General features: G+C 38.6%; 1 protein-coding gene across 1 annotated transcript in view; it reads right to left on the reverse strand.

Annotated features, from left to right (window-relative positions):
- The window catches only part of DNER (delta/notch like EGF repeat containing), a 351,957-nt gene that overhangs the window by 239,189 nt on the left and 90,784 nt on the right, over positions 1–21,984 (reverse strand). The window lies entirely within an intron of this gene.

Raw genomic sequence — 21,984 nt, forward strand, 5'->3', positions numbered from 1 at the left:
TCAACTTGATTTCAACTCTAGGGGGGAAAATCTAGAATATATTATTGAAGAGATGACTAGTGAACATTTAGAAAAGAAAGCAGTGATTACAACAGGCTGATATGATTTCATCAAGAATAGGATGTGCCTGATTGGCATCATTTCTCTTTTTGACAAAGTCATTAAATGTGTAGAACAAGAGAATTATGTGGAACTGGTTTACCTGGATTTTAACACAGCATTTGCCAAAGTCTGTCATTCTATTCTTGTCAAAAGAAGAAAGAAAAAACAAGGGTGATATGTGCTAAGTGATGTTTTAAGTAGGTGTAATCAGAACTTGTTGACTAGACAGACCCAGTGGAATGCTCCAAGGATCTCTAACTTAAACTATTCTGTCCAACATTTTTATGACTGACTTGGATAGAAAAAAACCACAGGGCGAGGTGCCTCCATGAATAGAGCACAGATTCAACTGTAAACTGTGAATTAATCCACCCATTTTGGAGAGTCACCTGGAATTATGCCCAAAGAGTTTTCAAACTGTCTACACCCTTTGACCCACTACTAGGTCTATTTCCAAAGATGATTAGAGAAAAAGGGAAAGAACTTGGAAGTTTAAAAATATTTATAGCCTCTCTTTTTGGTGGCAAGGAACTGGAAATCTCAGGGATGCCCATCAGTTGGGGAACAGCTAAGCAAGTTTTGTGGTATATTTTAGTGATGGAATGCTACTGTGCTATAGGAAATGATGAGATTTTTGCTTTTAGAAAAACATGAATAGATTCACATGAAATAATGAAGAGTAAAATGAGGAGAATCAAGAGAATGGTGTATATAGTAATAGTAATACTGTTTTAAGAACAACTTTGAGGGACTCAGTCATTTTTACTATAATACCCAAATTATCTACAAAGGACCTATGAAGGAAGATTCTATCTGCATCCAGAGAAAGAACTGATAAATAGAAGTATCTATAGGATGATTTTACATATATGTACATATTTGTGTCTAATGACAGTCATCTCTGGACAGGGAGGAAAGGGAAGGAAAAAGGGAGGGGAAGAAATGTACATGATAATTTTTCTTATATATTTAAAAGGAATAGTAAGTTGTACATAACAGATTTACAATTTCATATGCAATCAACCTTTTTATTCTATTACGTTATGGAAATGCTTATTTTATTTAATAAGTTAAAAATAAAGTAAACAGAATTTTTAAAAATTAAAAAAGATAGAATACTGGACCTAGAGTCAGGAAGACCTGAGCTCAAATCAGGCCTCAGGAACTTATTAGCTGTGTACCCTGGGCAAATCACTTAATCTGCCTCAGTTCCTCGTAAAATAAGGATAATAATAGTATCTACTTCACAGGTATGTTGTAAAGATAAAAGGAGATAACATTTGTAAAGTGCTTTGCAAACCTTCAAGTTCTATAAAAATACTAGTTATTAATAATAATAGCTAGCATTTATATAACACCTACTATATGCCAGGCACCATGCTAAGTGCTTTACAACCATTATCTCATTTGATCGTCACAGCAACCCTAAAAGAGTTGCTATTATTATTATGTTCATTATTAATTATATGACTTGATTATCAAGTCTACAGATTGGATAAAACTAGAAAGGACAGAAGTTAATATGACGGATAACAGAGTCAGAATTTTAAAAAGATCTAGATAAATTAAAGCACTGCCATGTATATCATCAAATAAGATGAAAATTAATAGGGCTAAGTCAAATGCATAATTTATTTTATATATATATATCATATATATACATATACCATTTACTTATAATCAAAAAATCAACTTCACAAGTTTACATTTGAAAAGCATGCTATCTCACAAATAATCTGAAAAAGTTCCAGTGGGCTTAGTTGAAAGTAAATTCAATAGAAGTCAACATGGCAGTTTGACAAAGCCAAAAAGACAAAGAACCACCCTGGGGTGCATTAAGAGAGGTGATGGCCTACTATGCTCATGGGAGACCACAGCTGGTACATTGTGTTCAGTTCTGGGCTCCACATTTTAAGAAGGAGATTGATCAACTCGAGAGTGACCAGAGGAGGACAACCAGGCTGAGTGCCTTGAATTCATGCCTTATTTCACCCAGAGAAGAAAAGATTTAGAGGACATGATTTCTAGACGACCTCAAGTATCTGAAGAGTCACCATGTGAAAGAGAGATTCAACTGTTCTACTTGGACCCAAGAGGAAGAACTGGCAGCAATGGACAGAAGCTGTAAAGAAGAAATTAGGTTCAGATAAATTCTAAATAATTGTTGCTGCCTAAAAGAATGATGAGCTGCCTCTGAAGGTAGCAGATTCCATCTTTCTAGAAGGATTCAAGCAAAGGCCGGATGGTCACTTAATGGATATATTGGCAAGAGGATGCTTTTTAGGTGTGTGTTAGATTAGAGAGCCTCTGATGATCCTTCCAATTCTGAGATTCTGTACTTGACATATCTCTTCATTTACTAACCAAGAAAAAGATAGACTTTTAGAGCTACAAGGGACCTTAGAGATCCATCAAAACAATTTAAAAACTGCTTCCTTCAAGCTACACATTTACAGTTAAGAGTACCTATTTTGAGAGTAGATATCTATTTTAAGAAGAAATGTCATATGTAATATATATACATGTATAACCATAAAGCCAACAACTTTGGTATTACTCTGTATAGGTTTGCTTGCTTGCTTCTACCAATGGCAGAAAATAATTAAGACGAATAAGACTACTGGCAAGAGTTTCAAATAAAATTTATCTCTGTGTCAAGTCTTTATCAACTCTTCTCATGGTATTTTCCCAGAAGGAGTTTGCCTAGTTTTGTTGGGGTATAGGTGGGCTCCCCTGAATATCATGATATACATTATAATCAAGTCAGGAAGTCCCATTCAGAATGTTCTGTATACCTGATTTCAAGATCTAATGTTGTCCCCTAGTGGTCTCAACAAAGAATTGGGATCCAATCTTGAATGCTTTACAAACTTACTACTTTCAAGGGGAGGGAAAGGCAAAAAAAAAACAATCAGAATTAGGAAAAAGTCTGAATTACGGAATATTTATGATAACATTACAATGTTCTTCAGTATATGCAGCTAACACAATTGAATGCCTAGCAATGGACTGCTAATTAGAAGTCTACCTAGCTATAAGTAAAGAACCATTTATAATTAGCAAATTGCTATGGTTGGCTTACGTGAATTATTGATATAAAAATGCCTCAGTGGTAACTGAGGCACTAGATGATGGTTGGATGTGCAGTGGTGCCAGTTCAAAATCAGTTCTGACACATATATACTACTTATATGACCTTTCACTTAACCTTTCTGGACCTCAGTTTTCTCATCTGTGAAGCGAGGAGATTAGAACAGATTACCCCTGAGGTCCCTCCCCTGTTCTATATTTACAAATCTCTGAATCAGTGCCCAATAGATTTATTTTCCCCTTTATAATTCTACTAAAGGATGATATCCAAAAAAGGCAAATAATAGTTGTAGAAGGAAGGCAAGAACATGCCAAAAAGTAAAACAGACTAAAAATTAGAAAGGGAAATTAAAAAGAGGAACAAAAAAGCACACAGTAGGGAAACTGATCAGAGGTTTGGGAGGCATGTAGCTATGTGTACTATTACATCTCTTACCAGTTTAAGGAACTAGCTCTTTAGCGGGAGAGTTTATTACCCAATGTGGCAAGAATACACAATCACTTCTGCTTTCAACTAACATTTTACCTGCACATTTCCCCTTTTGAACTTAAAAAAAGATTCAAAATCTCCAGCTGACAAGAATTCACTGATTTTTTTCCCCTAATCAATGGAAGTCTGGATACTTGCAGCACTGTTCAGATCAGATAAGCATCTGAGAGACTTTTAAAACTTTCCCCCAAAACATGATTTCCTCACATATATGCAAGAGGATTAACAGAGCATAAAATAGCCCCAATCTTAAATTTAGGAATGTGTCCTTATTTCAACAGGGCCAGATACAGTTACCTTCATACAATCAGCAGTTTCACCAATACTGAAATAACAGAAAATACTTTTTCACTCTGAATTTTTTAGACTGTGACACTCAGCACTCACTTCCAGGCGAATCTGGCAAAGTTAAAGTTAAGATGCATGACTCCTTAGGGTTCCTTCACATTTTTGGAGGCTGTTCTGAAACCATCTTCTCAAGCAGCCCTAGTGCTTATTTTCCTTTTCTGTTTCATGTAACAAAATATGTTATTTCTGTTTTGTCTTGTTATTTCAGATTTCCAATATTTCAGCAAGTCTTCTAAACCTCTCTCCCCTCCAACTGGGAGTTTATTTCCTTGGCTTCGGCAGACAGGTCAGCAGGCATGCTCAGCTAGAATGCACATGCTCCTGAAAATAAGCAAGGGCCTACCAGCGCAAGGCCTATGGGAAGTTAAGGCCGAGTTCTTAAAGCTGTGACAGCGGAAAGGATAAGCAAACTTGAACTCCAGACAGCTGTGCTGCCCATTAACCTTACTGACCTTGGGCAAATCACTTTACCTCTGGAGGCCTCATGTTCCTCTTCTACAAAATGGAGGGTGGGAGGGATATGAACTAGATTAATCAACCAACAAGCATTTATTAAGAAATATTATGGCTCAAGTACTGTGCTGGGTGCTAGGGATGCAAATAGAATGAACAAAATAATCCCTCCTAGCAAGGAGTTTACATTCTAATATGGAAAACAACAAAGACATAGAAGAATTTATGCGGTACTCCCCTGCTTAAAGACCATCCAGTGGCTTCCTATCACCTGGAGAATAAAATATGAGAAGGAATACAGAAAATTGGAAAAACTGTCATGAAAATGTCTCAGACAGAATGTGATTGGGTTGAAATATTGCTCTGGTGTAGGAAATGATAAACTAGTTGATTTAGAAAAACATGGAAAGACCTGGACTTATGAACATGCTATCCACCCTCAGAGAAACAGACAACAAGAGGAAATAAGCATAGTATTGTCTTACACACACACACACACACACGCATATTTGTGTGTATATATGTATGTGTATCTATGTTTGTATACACATATGTATGTGTATACATGAATGTTTATGTATGCATACATGTATACATGCGTGTATTTATTTATTCATAAGTATATATATAATTTATGTATATAAATTACATACATATAATAGCCTTCTTTCGGGTAGTGGGGGGAGGAGGGGAAAAAATAAAGTAAAAACTACATAACAGAAAACAAAAGAAAACCTACAAGGAAGCAAAGCAAAGCTGAACAGCTTTGAAAACAGTGTGAAGAATTTATTATATAGGCTTTCTTGACATGGAAATTTATTGTTTTATACTGAATCTTCTCTTATGTCCTGTTCGGTACGTGGTAATTTTTTTCTTATTTTCTATTTAAGTTTAAAATAAATTTTAAAATTTGCCCAAAAAAGAGAATACAATATAAATTGCTTAAGCCAACATGTAAAGCTCTTCCCAACCTGGCTCTCACCTACCTTCCCATTTTCATTCCATTCTCTTCCTTCTCATGCATTCTATTTTCCTACCAAACTGCACTAGTAGCTATTTCCCCAAATTCCACATTCCAGCTCCTGCCTCCGAATTTCCATAGGTTCTCCCCATGTCTAATATGGACACACCCTCCATATTTCTGCCTCTGAGAAACCTTCCCATCCTTCAAGGCTCCACCAAAATGCAACCTCCTCCATGTTTCTCCAACCCCCTAGCAGTTGACAATGTCCTCTCTCTCCCTTATTTTCTTTGTATACTGCTTATTCCCATTCTCTGAGACAGAATGGAAGTTCCTAGAGGTCAGGGGTTGTTCCATGTTTGCCATCATCCCCCACAGCCAGCATGATGTCTAGCATTTAATCAATGATTGCAAATTTTAATTTACTGAAGGACAAATGGGGCATGTCATGAAGAAGATTGTTTCACAACAAGGAGATTACTTCTAGAAGAGTTTGAAGACAGGATTGGGGGGCGGGGGGGAGGTAATGAGAAAATCAGTTCAGCTTGAACGGAGAATGAAAGATAAACCGCAGCAGAGGCTAAAAGCCAGTGTACAATGAAGGCTTATCTGGGATATGGCATTGAAGGCAGGAGTCAGAAATCCCACTTTAAGAAAATGAACATCCCTCCTTTCTTTGCAGAGATGGGGATCTATGAGTATGCAACACTACATAACTTGTTTTTCCTCTTTTTGAAAGTGAATTAAAGAAAAAGGAAGCATTTTTTAAACATTTGCTGTATGTAGAGTGCTGTATTAAACAGTAGGAATACAAAAAGGAAAGAAAGACAATTCTTGTTGTCAAAGAGTTCACCTTCTAAAACCAGGGGAGATAACCCATAGAGGAAGTTTCATAAAGTCAGATGGAACATCCAGAGGCCTTTGGACTGCACAGCAAAGTACATAGCAATGCATCCCCCTTGATGTCTTTTCCATGGATAAAACCACTTTTGCTTCAAGGGATTGCTTCCTGCATAGGGAAGGAAGAAAGGAAACGAGCCCCTATTATGTGTCAAGTATTGGGTTAAGCCTTTACAAGTATCTTTGATCCTGACAACCACCCTGCAAGGTAGATGCTATTATTTTCTCCATTTTACACTTAGGGAAACTGAGACAAACTGAGTTAAGTGACTTGTTCAGGGCCACACAGCTTAAGAAGTGTCAGAGGAGAGATTCAAACTCAGGGCTTCTTGATTTCAAACTCAATGCTTTACATGAGTTTATGCCATCAAAAGCAATCTATGATCAGCTTGCCAGCCTTCTGGTCACTGCCCTGCCTAAGTAACAAGGCAGGTTATTGGTCACTGGACACACAATCACCAGGACCTTTATTAAAGCCCTTCAGGCTGGCAGGACCTTCCATGTTTGTGCTTAGTTGACACAGGCAAACAGGAATCCAAGGTCACCTCCAAGTCACAAAGCCTTGAAAATGCTGACGTCATTGCACAAAGTTACCAGACTCAAAAATATATTTGCTGTGAAAATTGTTTTTGCATGACTTTAAATGAAGGTGTTTTGTTCATTCTTATTATCACTGCTCTTTGACCCTGGGTGAGTCTCTTAACCTGTGTCTCAATTTTCTCATCTGTAAAATGGGGAATCATAATAGTACTTCCCTCCCAGTATGGCTGTCAGGATCAGATTAGATAGAGTACTTAGCACAGTGCCTGACACACAATGTGCACTTAATTCCCTTCTCTCCTTTCCCTTCTTCAGCATTAACAGCATGACTAGAAGTTTCACTCAGGTTTTCTGTAAGTCATATGGGGGAAGAATGAGTAGGGTGTGAAGAAACACAGCAGCGTTCAGAAAAAGTACAGCAATAGTGTTCAAAATCACTTTTAGACTAGAAGAATATGAAATGGAAACTGCAAAAGAAGTAACTTTCTCTTGGCACACATTCTCGTCTCAGTGTAATAATACCATATCCTGCATGTAAAAATCAATGCATCCAACAAAAGTATGAATTCATATTAGATAACTCAAACCACTGACCTTATCTCTGAAACTGGCATAAATACACTGGACTGATTCGAAACTGTCCTTTCACTTCCATGAATTTTGAATATTCGGGGAAATGAAATTTCATCAAGTCTACATACATCAAGAAAGCAGCTAAGGATGTGTGAGGACATTTTTAATTGAACTGAAACTCAAAATATGAATACCAAAAAATATTTTCAAATCAAGATGATGCCTAATCTCTTAAAAATTGCTTTCAGGAACTTGAAAGATAGTCTTATCCAATCTTCATTCTTTGACAGATGAGGAAACCGAGGCTCAGGGAAGGTGAGTAATTTGCCAAATGTCATACAGCTACAAGGAAGGTTGCATTTTCTTCTCAATATCTGATTATATGAACCCAATGTGTGGAATATAATCCTGTTCTTAATAGTAGCCTAGGTCTACATGACTCCTCATCTACTGCTCTGTCCACTACCTTCTGAGGACAGATAGTCACTGAACCTATGGTTTCAGTGATATTGGGAACAGCTGGCAGATAAAACACCCTCTCTAATCACATATTGGGGCAGCTAGGTGGTGCAGTGATAGAACACCAGTGCAGGAGTCAGGAGGACCTGAGTTCAAATGTCACCTCAGACACTTGACACTCACTAGCTGTGTGACTTTGGACAAGTCACTTAACCCCAGTTGCCTCATCCTGGGTCATCTCCAGTCATCCTGATGAATATCTGGTCACTAGATTCAGATGGCTCTGGAGAAGTGAGGCTGGTGACCTGCACAGCCCTCCCTCACTCAAAGCAGTCAAGTGCGAGTCATGTCATTATTTCTCTGATGGCATGGTCTTCTTCAGCAATGAAGGACGAACACACTATTGGCACTTTCTCTGCAGTTTACAATCTTAGAGAGATGCCTAAGACAGAAATGTCAAAGCTACAGCCCACGGCCCATAACACTCTCACATGATGCTTCCAGAGATATAACATGATGTGGTGGGAAAAGCATTAAACTCAGAGCAAAAAGGACATGGGTTAAAATCTCAACCCTGACCCTAATTCTATGACTATGGGTAAATCATCTGCTTAAGCCTCCATTTCTTTATTAGAATGCTGAGACAATAGTACTTGCTCTTCATACTTCACGTAGTGATTATAAACATCAAATGAGAAAATACTGGTGAAAGTATTCTCTCTGCAATTCAGCCAGACTGGATCCAAGTTATCTCCCCAATTGGAATATAAATTTCTTTAGAATACAGACGCAGCCAGAGGTTAAGCGACTTGCCTGGAGTCACACTGTTAGTACCTGTCTGAAGCAGGTCTTTGTGACTCCAGGCCCAGTGATCTATCTATCGCACCACTTAGTTAGTTCAGTGGGAAAAAAAAGAATGGAAAAGGAGGGAAATTCCTGGCAGATGTGGAGAAGGGAGTTGAAATTCTTGAGATAGCCTGACGATCACTTTATGATGTTTGCCTCAACCTATTTAAGAAGGTCGAGAAGTGTATGTTGGCTTAGGGGTGGGGAGGAGTTAAAATATCATATTTTGGCCATAAAAGAGTTAAATCTTAAATACATGTTTCTTGATTGATTGCTCAATAATAATCAAAACCAAAAATAAATTAAGCAGGCCTGTGTTTTCTTGTCGCAAGTCAGAATAGTAAATATCCAATTCACATAAAAACTTTAAATGGAATAGGTATGTTGCTCCTCTTCCCCATTCAGCTACTCCCCATTATTGATCACTTAACATAAGGGGGGGCATTAAAAACCTGGGGGAAGGATGTGACCTGAAGGATCAAGGACTGCAGCTTGCTACAACCCTAGCACCTGAAGTCAACAGGTCCCAAGTTCACAGCTTCAATAGACGAGGCAGAAAATGCTGAGGATCCAGGCTTAGGGGCGATGGGTCAAAAACTGAGTCTGCAGAGTACTGAAAATTAACACGGGGTACCCAAGGGCACCATCTAGTGTCAATTTGTACCACACAAAGAATTAACCATGGTAGTACCCTCTAGCACCTCCTGTCCCAGACTTCCAGACTTACTCAGTTGAAACCAATATTTAATACAGATCTGTTCACATTTAGAAATTATTTAGAAATAATGCTTGAGAAACACAAACAAAACATGCAGACCTACATGAGGATTTAATAATGACATAAATGATGAGTGGGTCAAAAATGAGACATAGAAATAATCACTGCGAAAGAGAAGAGTGATAAGAAAACACATAAAATTAATCAGATTAAGTGCTCAGAGGGAAAAGTAAATCCATGAGAAGCTAGGGAAAAAAGATGACACTCATAAACTGAATATATAATTTTTAAAATTAGAAAATCTATAAATGAAGTCAAAATAAGACCAAAAGAAGAAATTTTGAAAATTAAAGGAGAATAGCTAAATTGGAAAAGGAATTATTATAGAACTGGTAAAACTAAAAGTTGATTCTTTGGAAAGAATAAAAAATAGATTAATAAGTGAACTTAATTAAAAAGAGAAAGGAAAATAAATAACAAAATAGAAAATGAACAAGTAGAAATGCGTGGATCCAACATAGGGAAGAGGCAAATCAAAGCCACAGGGTTGAGCTCTGGAGTTCCATGGTGCTTGCTGACTTTGAAGTAAGCAAGAAAGGGAGCAAATGCTAAAATGTTGTGTTGTTGTTGTTGTGTTCGTCCTTTGTGGCTATCAGAGAAATGATGACATGACTTGCACTTGACTTTGATTTGAGTGAAGGAGGGCTGTGCAGGTCACCAGTCTCACTTTCTTCTCCTGAGCCATGTGGGTCCAGTGACCAGATATTCATCAGGATGACTGGAGATGGCCCAGGATGCAATGAAACTCTCCTCCAAACAACAAATCTAGGTCAGCCACTTGCCTGCCTTGTTGGGGGCTTCTCATGGCATGTGACTGGATTGGTCAAAGTCTGAATGCACAGTTTCATCCTTCAAGCAAGCAAATATCTCTAAGATGTGCTTCTGCCCAGTTCAAATAGCATCGAAGACAAGTGTCAGAAATGTCATTATTGACTAGAGAAGACACAAATCGTCCATGACTGTATAGAGAGCAAAATCCTTTCTTCCTTAAGATACCTGAAAATCAAATCTCTTAAAATGATAAATTAAACCATTAAAAACAGAACTCATCTTAAAACAGCTACCCACTAAGTAAAGCTGCCTGTACCATGGGCTTGCTATGTTTGGAGGAATAGTGGAGCTGGTTAAAAAATGATCATGTAAAAATGAGCAGAAGTAAAATAAAATACATTTCATGTGTAAATTGATGGATTCTGCAAATACTTCATTCTTTTCAGTGCCATAAATGAATTAGACATTATTTGACTTAATATTTTAAAGGTTCCCTGGTTTTATCAGTGTGGACCCTCCTTTTCCTAGGTAGAGTTCGACTCCTCTACTCTTAGTACACAATTTTCAAGAGTTACTACTGCAGCTGAAAGATTGCACCAAACTGTGGCCAATCACCTGGTGAGGAATCTCTCTGAATTTAGCTAGACTGACTCTTCAATTCAACAATCATTTATTAAGTACTGGCTATATGCCAAACACTAGCCTAAACACTAGGGATACAAATAAGAAAAGACAGTCCCTGCTCTCAAGAAGCTTACAATCTAATGAGGGAAAATAATACACAAAAGAAAGCAGAAAAACAAGGAGAGGTGGGAAGGATGTCTATTCTTGGACAGCATATGTACCCTGTTCCCAGCTAGGGATGACTAACAGAATTGATGTTCTATTGACATAGCCCACAAGAAACCAGGGTCACCTCCACATCATGATGAAGCATACAAGTACAATTTCAGCAGAGCATTTAGGTTAATTTTTTAAATTATGACTTTAATAAGTTCTGGCTCTTCCCCTTAGGCTAATAAGCATATCTAACATTAAAACTTCCCAAATTGCCTTGGAAGGAACTTTTCTCACCAAATTTATAAATATGAATAAACATTGGCCTTTTCCCCAGTGTGCTGGTGATAAATGGTCATTTTGAATATTTAAACCTCCAAACATATGGTCATAAATGCAGCTCTCAGCCTTCCACTCCACAATGTACCTGTTTCATTACAATTAGCCATCTGGCCTCCCAGGCACCTACAGGCTAAGGAAAAGAAACCAGGTTTCTTTGGTATTGAGTAGAAGGTCTTATTTCTTATTCTTTGTATCTTATTTGCATAGATTATTCAAAATAACTCCTAGGACAGGAAATAATGAACTTCAGTCTTCTCATTTTCTAAGGTTATGTTCTTGTTCATTGAATATTTTTATCATCGTAGAAGTAACTATTCTCTCCCCTCCATTTCCCACCAAGAAGCAAAGCAGTTTTCATATGAAAAATGCTATCATGTAATGATAACTGGAATTAGGGCTAGATCATGGCTTTATATGTGGATGGTAGTGCTACAGTGAAGTCCAATGTGGATGCAATTGCCATTACTTTATGCTTAAAATTGTTCTAGGCTGTATACATAAGTGGAATAGTATAATCTCCGGAAAGAGTGAGAAGCTTCCCCTCTCTCCCCCAACACCTACAAATCTCCACCTCCTCACTGAAACCTAGAACTTTATTTTCAGACATATCATGCCTTGGACATAGGACTTTTATCCTTGTTAAAAGTCAAAACTTATTGGGAGAAGACACCAGGCTGTTAGTGAAAATTAGTGCCAGGACCTTTCTTGAGAGCAGTTTACCATGAAGGAGAAAACACAAGTCACTGCCTTTGAGGCTTAAAAGTTGAGGCAGCAGAGTAGGAAGTGCAAGATGAAGGGACCACAGATTGAGGACTAGAGGGAACTCAAAGTCCTCAATTCTAATACCCTCATTTTACAAGGGAACTGAGACCCAAAGAGTTTAAGTGGCATACCCAGGGACACACAGATAGAAGACAAAAAAATTTTACCAGTGATCTAATATTACATAATAGGTATCATACAAGAAAAGAAGAAAAAGGGGTAGAGGAGATAAACGGGGAAGGGGAGGAATGGAGCATGTCAAAATGCCATGAAATAGATTAAAAATGAGACATAACAATATTAAATTAGTCATTTATTTTTATTAAATTATTATCTCAATCTTAAGTTTAAGGTTATCTTTTGAGACTATTTCAAATCTCTGACACATGATCCGTCTCTCATGTGGAAAGAACACCACATTGGGCACCTAAATGACTTTGACCAAATCTGTTAAGTGAGTAGTTTTAAACTAGGTGATCCACAACATCTCTCTCAGCTCTGAATACCTGATCCCTCTTCTGGAGTCCAATTAAACTGGTAACTAGCCCTGTTCCTCCTGACGATCCCTTGTGTAAGGGCAAAGGGCCATCAATATACTATAAAGAGCTACAATTAAGCATCTCTTAGATTTTAAACCATAGTGCCAAGAGTGATGATGGCAGAAAGAAAAACACATTGTGTGCTTTTAGCAGCTCAGCGTTTCCCTAGAGTGGGAGGGAAAATATCCTTTGCCTTCAGAAACAATGTTTTATTAAATAAAGCTATCTTATTTTTAAAGTGCCCTCAGGAACAACTTCCATGATCAAGGGCTTCTACCAGTTTGAAGCTACCTGCTTCTCCTATTAGTAACACATTTAAACAAAGAGCGTCCACTCATACCTTAATGGATCCAGAAGGCTACACCATGATGGCTTCTACCAAGAAGATGGCTTCTACTGGATTGAGTATCTCTAATCCAAGGAACTATGGGGATTATATATTTAGACCTTAGGGGCTGTCTAGTACAACATTCCCTTGCCCATTTTACAGTTGTGGAAACTGAGGCCCAAAGAGAGCGTGTGTCCAAGGTCACACACTGGTAGTAAGAGGCAATGCCAGAATTCAAACTAAGGTTTCCTTACTTCCCCATCCCTTGGTTCAACATTTTGTTCAGTCCACCATGCTGCCTCTGTTGAACTGGAATAGTTAGGAAAAGTTCATCATTAAAATACTGACTTTTAGCCACAGTGAATTAGGAAAATTATCATCTACTAGGATATGGCAGGATAGGTTTGATCTATGAGGAAGGATACTGACGAAGCGATATAGGGAATCAAGTTAAATAATTGATCAGAATGGAGATGACAGAATTCTCTTCCCAATGAAGCTGAATTTGGCCTGGTTGATGCTCTCAGAAACTGACACAACAGGAAGCTTAACCTTCCTCTTGCTTTGGATACCTTTGGCTTAGCGAGATAAACAGCTGGGATGGTCAGCCTCTGAGGTGAGTGAGTATTTTCAGAGGCCTGAGGAGAAGGGCTCACTGGTCTGCTGTGCTGCTCAGGATTACAAAGGGCCAGCAGCCCAAGTGAGAAGGTTGGGGAAGGGGAAAGGCCATGGGATTTGGAATAAAAGGAATTGGGTTTGAAACCCAACTGTCATTTATTACTCTTATGACTTATCTGGGCATCATTTACCTCATCTGTAAAATGAGGACATTGGACTAAATGATCTCAAAAGTCCCCCTTTCAGCTCTAAATCTATGGTCTGCTCTTATCTTTAAGTTACTAAAAAACCAAATACAAAAAATAATACTAAATTATTTGGCAAGCCAGACTGTCTAATTTGATACTCAATGGAGCTATACTCTCACTGTGTCAAGACCCAGCAAATCCAACTGCAAAGGAATGAAGGAGATTCAGCACTTCTATCAAGTCCATCAGAAAATCAATGCATTTTATGTATTTCTATCATGTGAAAAGTGGTTAAATACTATGTAAAAATATTTTGTTATGTATGGCATTCAGCATTTTCCATAGCCAATCCCACGAGTGTCCTAAACACATTTTTGCCTAATCTCTGAGTAATGAGAGTTTTTAAAAAGAGAGAGAGCATGTCATTTTCTCCTCCTGATTTTATATTCTGAGATGAAAAAAACATGACACTTTTTCTAGAAGAAACTAGCTGGGTACTAACTGTGCTCTCCAGGATTCTGATGCAGCTGTAGCCAAAGCCCCCAGTCATGACAGGAACAACTGGTACTGTACATTCTGCTTACCTTAATGGAGCTGCCTGCCTATGGTTTGTGCAGGCACAGGACAGCAGGCTTTTAACAGAATGGACCTTTACCACTGTAACTCTGTGCTTGAATTTTCTGCAGTTCCAAATCCCGGATGAAATATAAATGTCAAATACCAAATCTTTGGTTTAGCTTTCAAGCCCTTTACAATCTTGCCCCCTTTCTATCTTTCCAGTTGTCTTACATTTTACTCCCCTCTACACATTTTATGATCCACAACACTAACACTTCCTTTCCCAACTTGATGGTTTTTCCATGGCTGTCCCCCACATCTGGAATATTCTCCTCCCCACTTCAACCCTGATTCCTTGCTTCCCTAGCTTCCTTTGAGACTCAGTTCAAATCACCCCATACGTCTCTCCCTTGAAATTACTTTCTACTTGCTCTGTAGATATCTTGTATGTACAAATCTGTTCATGTTGCCTTACCCCTTAGCATATATGTTCTGTGAGAGCAGAGACTGTGTTTTTTGCCTTTTCTTTGTATCTCCAGCACTTAGTACAGTGTCTTGCCCATAGCAGGCACTTAATAAATGCTTTGGAGAAGGAAATGGCAAGCAACTCTAGTATCTTTGCCAATAAAACCCCAAATAGAGTTTTTGACCGAAATGATCAAACCATAGACTGACTTTGAATGACACATCTGGGAATACCAGCCCTTCTACCTCTTCCTATCCAAATCCCAACCACCTGCCCATCAAGGCCAAACTTGGCCATCCCACCCATGAAATTTCTGGACTTCTCCTTTCTCTATCCTCTCATTCCCCTCATACCTGCATTTCTTGATCTTTAATGATGTGCTGCTGGGGATGGAAGCTCAATTCCATGTGGACAGTCTCAGGCGGGTAAAGGTGGGAACTTTTAAATCTTAGAGTTCTCACGAGGCCCCCCAGGAAACGACTGGGAATCGAGGTGAACCGAGCTATCTCGTGTATTTCCGCCTCTTCCCGTGAGAAACGTGATGGGAGAGAGCTCTCCCCGCCCTCGAGATTGTCCCGGATCTGGGCACACCTAGTTACCTAACAGGCTCGGTATTGACATGCAAACTACGCGACGGGAGAGCTTAAGTAGGGTCAGGAAAGCCTGAAAGCTCTCTTGGGCGGAGGGGCCACGTGTGTGGACAGAAGGCTCCGCATTTCCTCTTTCTTCTCTCCCCTCCCCCTCTCTCCCCACTTACACTTCTACTTCCAATCTCTTATTGTAAGATCTTTGCCTCCTTGGGAGATTCTTCGCTCCCTCCTAAGGAAGAATTCCCCTGCACTTGTAACTAGACCCTGAAATAAAGCTCAACCCTTGTTCGACTCTGGAACGTCCTTTCTCTCATACGAGCATCCGGTTTGGCCAACCGAAGACCTCCGATAGAGGTAAGGGAAGACTCGGGTAGCCCTCAGGCCTCTAGGCCTGGCAATGTGCCATCACTTACTTCACTAAAGTGGTATTCTGGTGCCTCATGGTGTGTGAAATGACTTTTCTTTCTCGAAGGTCTTGCCAGGGAACCATGAGCAAGTCCTACCTACAAAGCAGTAAAGGTAAATACAGACTTCCCATGGTTTGTGTGTCTCTAGTCAGTTTCAGAGAGGTTCCTCCCCAAAAGGTTAGCCAACACTGGTTTGGTTGTTATTGTTTTAACCATACTCAAAAGAGTATGCAGATGAATCTGTGGTTCCACCAATGGGATTCTCCTTCCACCAATACAGACCCAAACCCATACATGCCTCTCCATCTTGAGAGATCTTTGTCCATGTTGCCCTACAAATTCATCTTAGGTGCCCTTACCCAACATCCAGGGCCTTTCCTCATTTTCTCTTGCCTTCACAAATATATCACTGGAGCAGGGGAGCTACCATTTCTTTCTCATTCTAATCAGCAGCTTTTTCAATCTATCAACTATGGTAAGGAAGGGTTGCAAAATCTGTGGCAGTAGAAAGAAAACACGCCAAAATAATCACAGATCATTCTGAAGCACTGAAGAATTATTATTTAACTCTTTCATGTCTCAATCTTTTTTCTCCCTAAATCCATTATAAACTCTCAACCCCAGGATCCAGGTTTTATAGAAAATACTATGGTGTAGCAGACTTGGAGTTAGTAAGACATGGGTTCAAATGTTGTCCCTGACAGTTACTAGCTGTGTAACCATGGGAAACTCATTAATCTCTCTAAACCTTTCTGACTTTAAGTCTAGCACTCTGTCTATTAGCATAGTGCTAGGCACGTAGTGAATAGTTAATAAACACTTGCTGAATGGAAATCAATTGAATTATTCATCTTTATTTATCTCCTAATGTCTAGAAGAGTGCTTTGCTGGTTGTAGGAACTGAGCAAATAATTCCTAAATTTGATTCAGTAACTCCACCTGCAAATTCTCTTTATATTTCCAAATGATCATAAAGGAGCCATAATAACGTCATCTTTTGTCTAAATCTGGACCCCACCTATCAAAGTACTTTTATATTGAGAAGTGATACCGCTGTGCCCTTGAAGAAAACCTGCAGGAAGACCTCTTTGGGAAGCAGAAATCTTAGCAAGGGAGGTTTGCCTCTTCAGATAGTTATTGACAAACAAGAACGCCATGTCGGGTGCCTTTGTTGTCAGAAGGCAGGGGGATATTTTTCCCCAAAGTCCTTTTAAATGTGAAGCACCAGGAAGAGGCAGTTTTTGAAGGTCACAGGACAGAAATTGCAAGGGCATAATGTGGGCTCAGGTGTGCTATCACACAGAGCAGCTGATGCCACTGAAAATGATAAGGTGGCAGTCCTTGAGTCTGCTCCAAGCTCTCCCATGCTTGTTTCAGTACTGCTGTGTAATATACCCCTTTCCACTCACAGATCTATAGTGCTGTTAAAGAATTAATACAGAAATGTGCCAAACGAGCTGGAGATGTTTGAATAGTCAGCAAAACATTATCATCAGCTGACACATGAATAGCAAAGTATTATGGTTTGGTTTTTTATGCTAAGGTTCTCCCCAGATCCTTTTCTTTCCTCTTCTTGCCACATAGAAGGAGGCAGCCTACAAGATAAGTGTCAAATATTTATGATAATTTCTGGAAACAAGTCACATAACACATCAATGTTTAATGCTGATTTGCTTTTTCTTAGTTATGAGAAAGAGAAGAGAGAACAAATTGACATCTAAACATGCTCTAAGGATTCAGATGTTGAAGAGATTTTTCTCTCAATGAATGTGTTCAGAGTAGGAGAAAAAATAAAATCCATTCCTGAGAACCTCATCATAGCTCACTGACTGAATCAGGTTTGTGTGTAATGCAGGGATTCTGAACCTGGGTCCAGTCTTTCTATGAATGGATTTCAGGGGCTCTGTGAACTTGGATGGGGAAAAAATACATCTTTATTTTTTTTTTACTAACTTTTGATTTCCTTTGCAATCTATGTCTTTTAAAAAACATTATTCTAACAAGGGGTCCATAAGCTTTACCAAGCCAACAAAAGAGTCTGGGACACACACAAAAAAAGGTTAAGAGATCCTAGTGTAATAGAAGAAAAGCACTCTATAATCCAAGCCTGCCCAAGTCTAGGATAATATAAATGAGATTGTATCATACAAAAGGATATTCATTGCTTAAAATACTGAACTCCATTGGGCAAGACCCACCTGATACTGAACTCTATGCTACTCCAGGTCAGACTGTGACTGGGTGAAGGTGCTAATGATAAGAGATGCAGAATGGAATAGAGACTAGAAGGCCAAACTTGGAGTCAGGAAGATCTATATTTAAGACCTGTCTCTGACACAACAGCGTGTGACCATGGGCAAGTCACAAATGCCCTAGGTAATTTCCTAAAACTATCTCATCAATTGCAGAGGCATTAGCAATCTGCATTGGTGGAAGGAGTTTGACATTGGGAGTTGCCTATACTAATGAGATTACAGGTCCAGACATGTAATAATAAGAAGAAAAGATTTGATCAAAGAAAATGCATGGCCAAAAAAGGAGGTGGGCTGATCACCAAAGGCAAGTTAAGTGATGAACAGACATCCTATGTGCTCTTTTTGTAAATACACAAGATCAAGAAGGTCCATAGCATATTGGGAAGACCCCTCCACGTAAGATTTCAAGAAGATCTCAGACAAAAGATACACAATCCAAGAACCCTGATGTGTTGCAATCTGAAGTACTGAAGGGATTATTATCCTCAATCATGAGAAATTATATTTATAAAACCTTTGATCTTCATAACACTAGGACATGGATAACATGGAAATAAGTTTTACATGACTTCACATGTATAATGGATACTAAATTGCTTGCCTTCTCAATGAGTTTGAGGGATGTTAGGGGAAGAGAGAGAATTTTGAATTCAAAATTTTTAAATGAATATTGAAACTAAAAAAAATAAACAGCACTACAGATATTTTTATCCCCCTTTCCCAAGTGAAGAAATCCAGATTCAGAGAGATTAAACAATTTCTCCAAGATTAGAGATACTAAGAGATTGAATCCATACTCAAGTCTTTCCTGATACCAAGTCAAGTACTCCTTCCATTACAGCACCCTGGGACTTGTATTCATGTGATGGAGTCAGGAGCCCTGATTTACAGGACCAAGTCTACTATGTAATAGGTCTGTGATGATAGATTAGATTTTTCATCTATTAAATGAAATGGTTAAAATAGATTCTCTTTAATGCCCCTTCCAGTTCCAACTTTCCATAAAGTCCCTGTGTATTGTTCTAACTCCAGCTATAGTCTCATCACTGAAGACTAGAAAAAGAATAAAGTTAGAAGAAAATGTGGTTTGTCCCATAAGCATCACTGGAATCCCTAAGTAATTTGAAGTTGTCATTTTATTTTTCCTGTTTCTTTATTAAGAAGCACTTACTCTCTCCTTCCCAATTAAAAAAAGAAAAGAGAAAAAACCCTCACAATAAATATTCACAGTCAAATAAAGCTATGTACAAAAATGTACAACTCCTTCTGCATTTTGAGTTCATTACCTCTTCATCAGGAGATGGGTAACACTGGTCCTCTAGAACTGTGTTTGGTCACTGCACTGATAGAAATTCTGAAGTCATTCAAACTTATTTTTCTTTATAACGTTTGTTATTGTATAATTTTTTTCTCCTGGTTCTACTCACTTTACTCTGCATCAGCTTATATAGGTTCTTCTAGTTTTCTCTGAAACTGTCCATTTCATCAGTCTTTAAGCTAATTCCATAATAAAAGTAAATTAGATGTTTATTTCAAAATGACAAAATTAGCCATTGTTGAGTAAGTGGGCACCCCCAGTCTTAGTTCACAGAGGTTTTTTTGCTGTTATGAAAGGAGCTGCTATAAATATTTTTGTACATATGAGACAAATTCCTCTTTGATCTCTTTGTGGTATAGGACTAGTAGTAGCATCACTAGATCAAAGGATATGCACCATTAATTTAGTTACTTTTAGAGAATAGCTCCAAATTGTTTTCCAGAACGGTGGGACCAATTCACAACTCCACCAACAATATATTACTGCACTTACTTCTCTGCAGCCATCCTTTTTTCTAAAAAAGGGGGAAATATTTCATTCTCTGGGGCAAGGGTGTTTAACAATTTTGCGTCATGGACCTCTTTGGCTATCTAGTGAAATCTATGGACTCTTCAGAATAATATTTTTAATTACATGAAATAAATACATAGAATTACAAAGGAAACCAGTAACATTTTTTTTAAAAACAGTTATCAAAATATAAAAAGCAAACAAAAATTCCAGACCAGGTTAAAAGGGGATTGAATTTGTATATATGCATGTGTTTAAATGAACTCTAATTTAAAAACAGGAAAAAGAAAGACAATTTTAGATGGGATGTTGAGTCAGGAAACTCAGAGAACAGAGAGAGACAGACAGACAGACAGACACAGAGACAGAGAAGGTAATATGTGCCAGGAAAGTTGAACCACCACTACCACCTTGATGACCATTTCTCTTCAAATTCTGACAAAGAAAGCCCAAGATCCTGAACCAAAGAGCCTTGGGAATAGTTGTACTTCCAATCCAGGATTTGCAGACACTATCCCAAGGAATAACCCCTATGGAGATGCATCCTGGACACTGCTCCTGAGGATTCTACAATCACAGTGACTGAACACCCAGAAAAGAAAGTTCTTATTACCAAAGTCTTCAGCACTGTCAAATGGCTCCACATCAGAAACTGACATGATTTTATCATTGAAAATGGCATTACAGAAGAGGTATCACCATCTTTTTGCCACTATACTCTAAGGACCACAGGACATTTCCAGATAATTTGCAGCTAAGGCTTTCCATGCATTGTTGTCTCCTCTATTAGAATATGACTTTCTCAAGAGCAGGGATTGAATAAGTGTTTGGTTCATTCATTCCTTCAACAGGACACAGTAGTCAGACTTGGGGGCTTAATCAGTGAAGAGTGAGACCACATGGGGCCGTTGGAGAAAAGCCAGTTATTTTGAGGAGACACAGAGCTACAAGGAGAAAGGGGGACAGAGAAATAGAATGGAAGCATGATGTCAAAGAAAACACTACATCTGGATCTTGATTCTGCTACTGACTAGTTTGACCTTTGACAAGTGATTTCATGTGCCTGGACCCCAGGTGCTTCATTGAAGGCAGCTAAGTGGCTAACAGTGCTGGACGGAGAATCAGGAAGACTTGAGTTTGAATCCTACCTCAGAAACTTACTAGCTAGGTGACCCTCTTTCAGACTTAGTTTCTGTATCTGTGAAATGGGGATAATAATAATACCTACCTCTCACAGTTGTTGTGAAGATCCAGTGAGATACAGAAAGTGCTTTGCAAACCTGAAAGTGCTAAATAAAAGTGAGCTAATCTAATCCTCACTAAGCACAGTGCCTGGCACATAGTAGACCTTAATAAATGTTTGCTGACTGATTGATTCACCACAAAATAAAGGGCTTGGACTAGGCAATCTCTAAGGTCCCTTTGGGACAGAAATCCCATGATCCTATGTATATGAAACACAGGTTTCCCCTTCTATCACCTGCTTCCTCCATGGGCCTCTATCCTTTGGTTTTTGGGGGTTTCTTCCCCTAGGGTACATTCAAGAAAGGTTCCTTTGATCAATCAATTGATTGCTTTTCTGGTAACCAGGGGGGTGTATTACCAGAAGAGACAATACTGATATTGACCTTGGTGTCTGAACACTATGCTTTAGAGCTGAACTTTAGATGTGCCATTTTATCTCTTGGCTTCTTACCAATGGAAGGCACTGAGGAAAGAAACTTTTTACTTCTTATTTTTATAGTACCACAACCTAGTACAGTGCCAAGCACACAACAGGCACTTAATTAAAGCTTATTGAATTGAATTTAGTTCTTCCTCCAAGAAACAGAAAGGCATTTATTTCACTAGGGTTTTAAATGTAAGAGTGGAGTTGATTGATCTACTCAATCCAGTTACCCCCACCCCACTTAGAGTTAGTAGGGAGGATGCCCTTTCAATCAATTTCAGTCATAGGTTTTAGATCAAGTGCTATAAGTACTTGGAACTGGAAATGACATCCTACTAGAAGTGCT

Source organism: Notamacropus eugenii, chromosome 6, assembly GCF_028372415.1.
Source record: "Notamacropus eugenii isolate mMacEug1 chromosome 6, mMacEug1.pri_v2, whole genome shotgun sequence".
Taxonomy (NCBI): Eukaryota; Metazoa; Chordata; class Mammalia; order Diprotodontia; family Macropodidae; genus Notamacropus; species Notamacropus eugenii.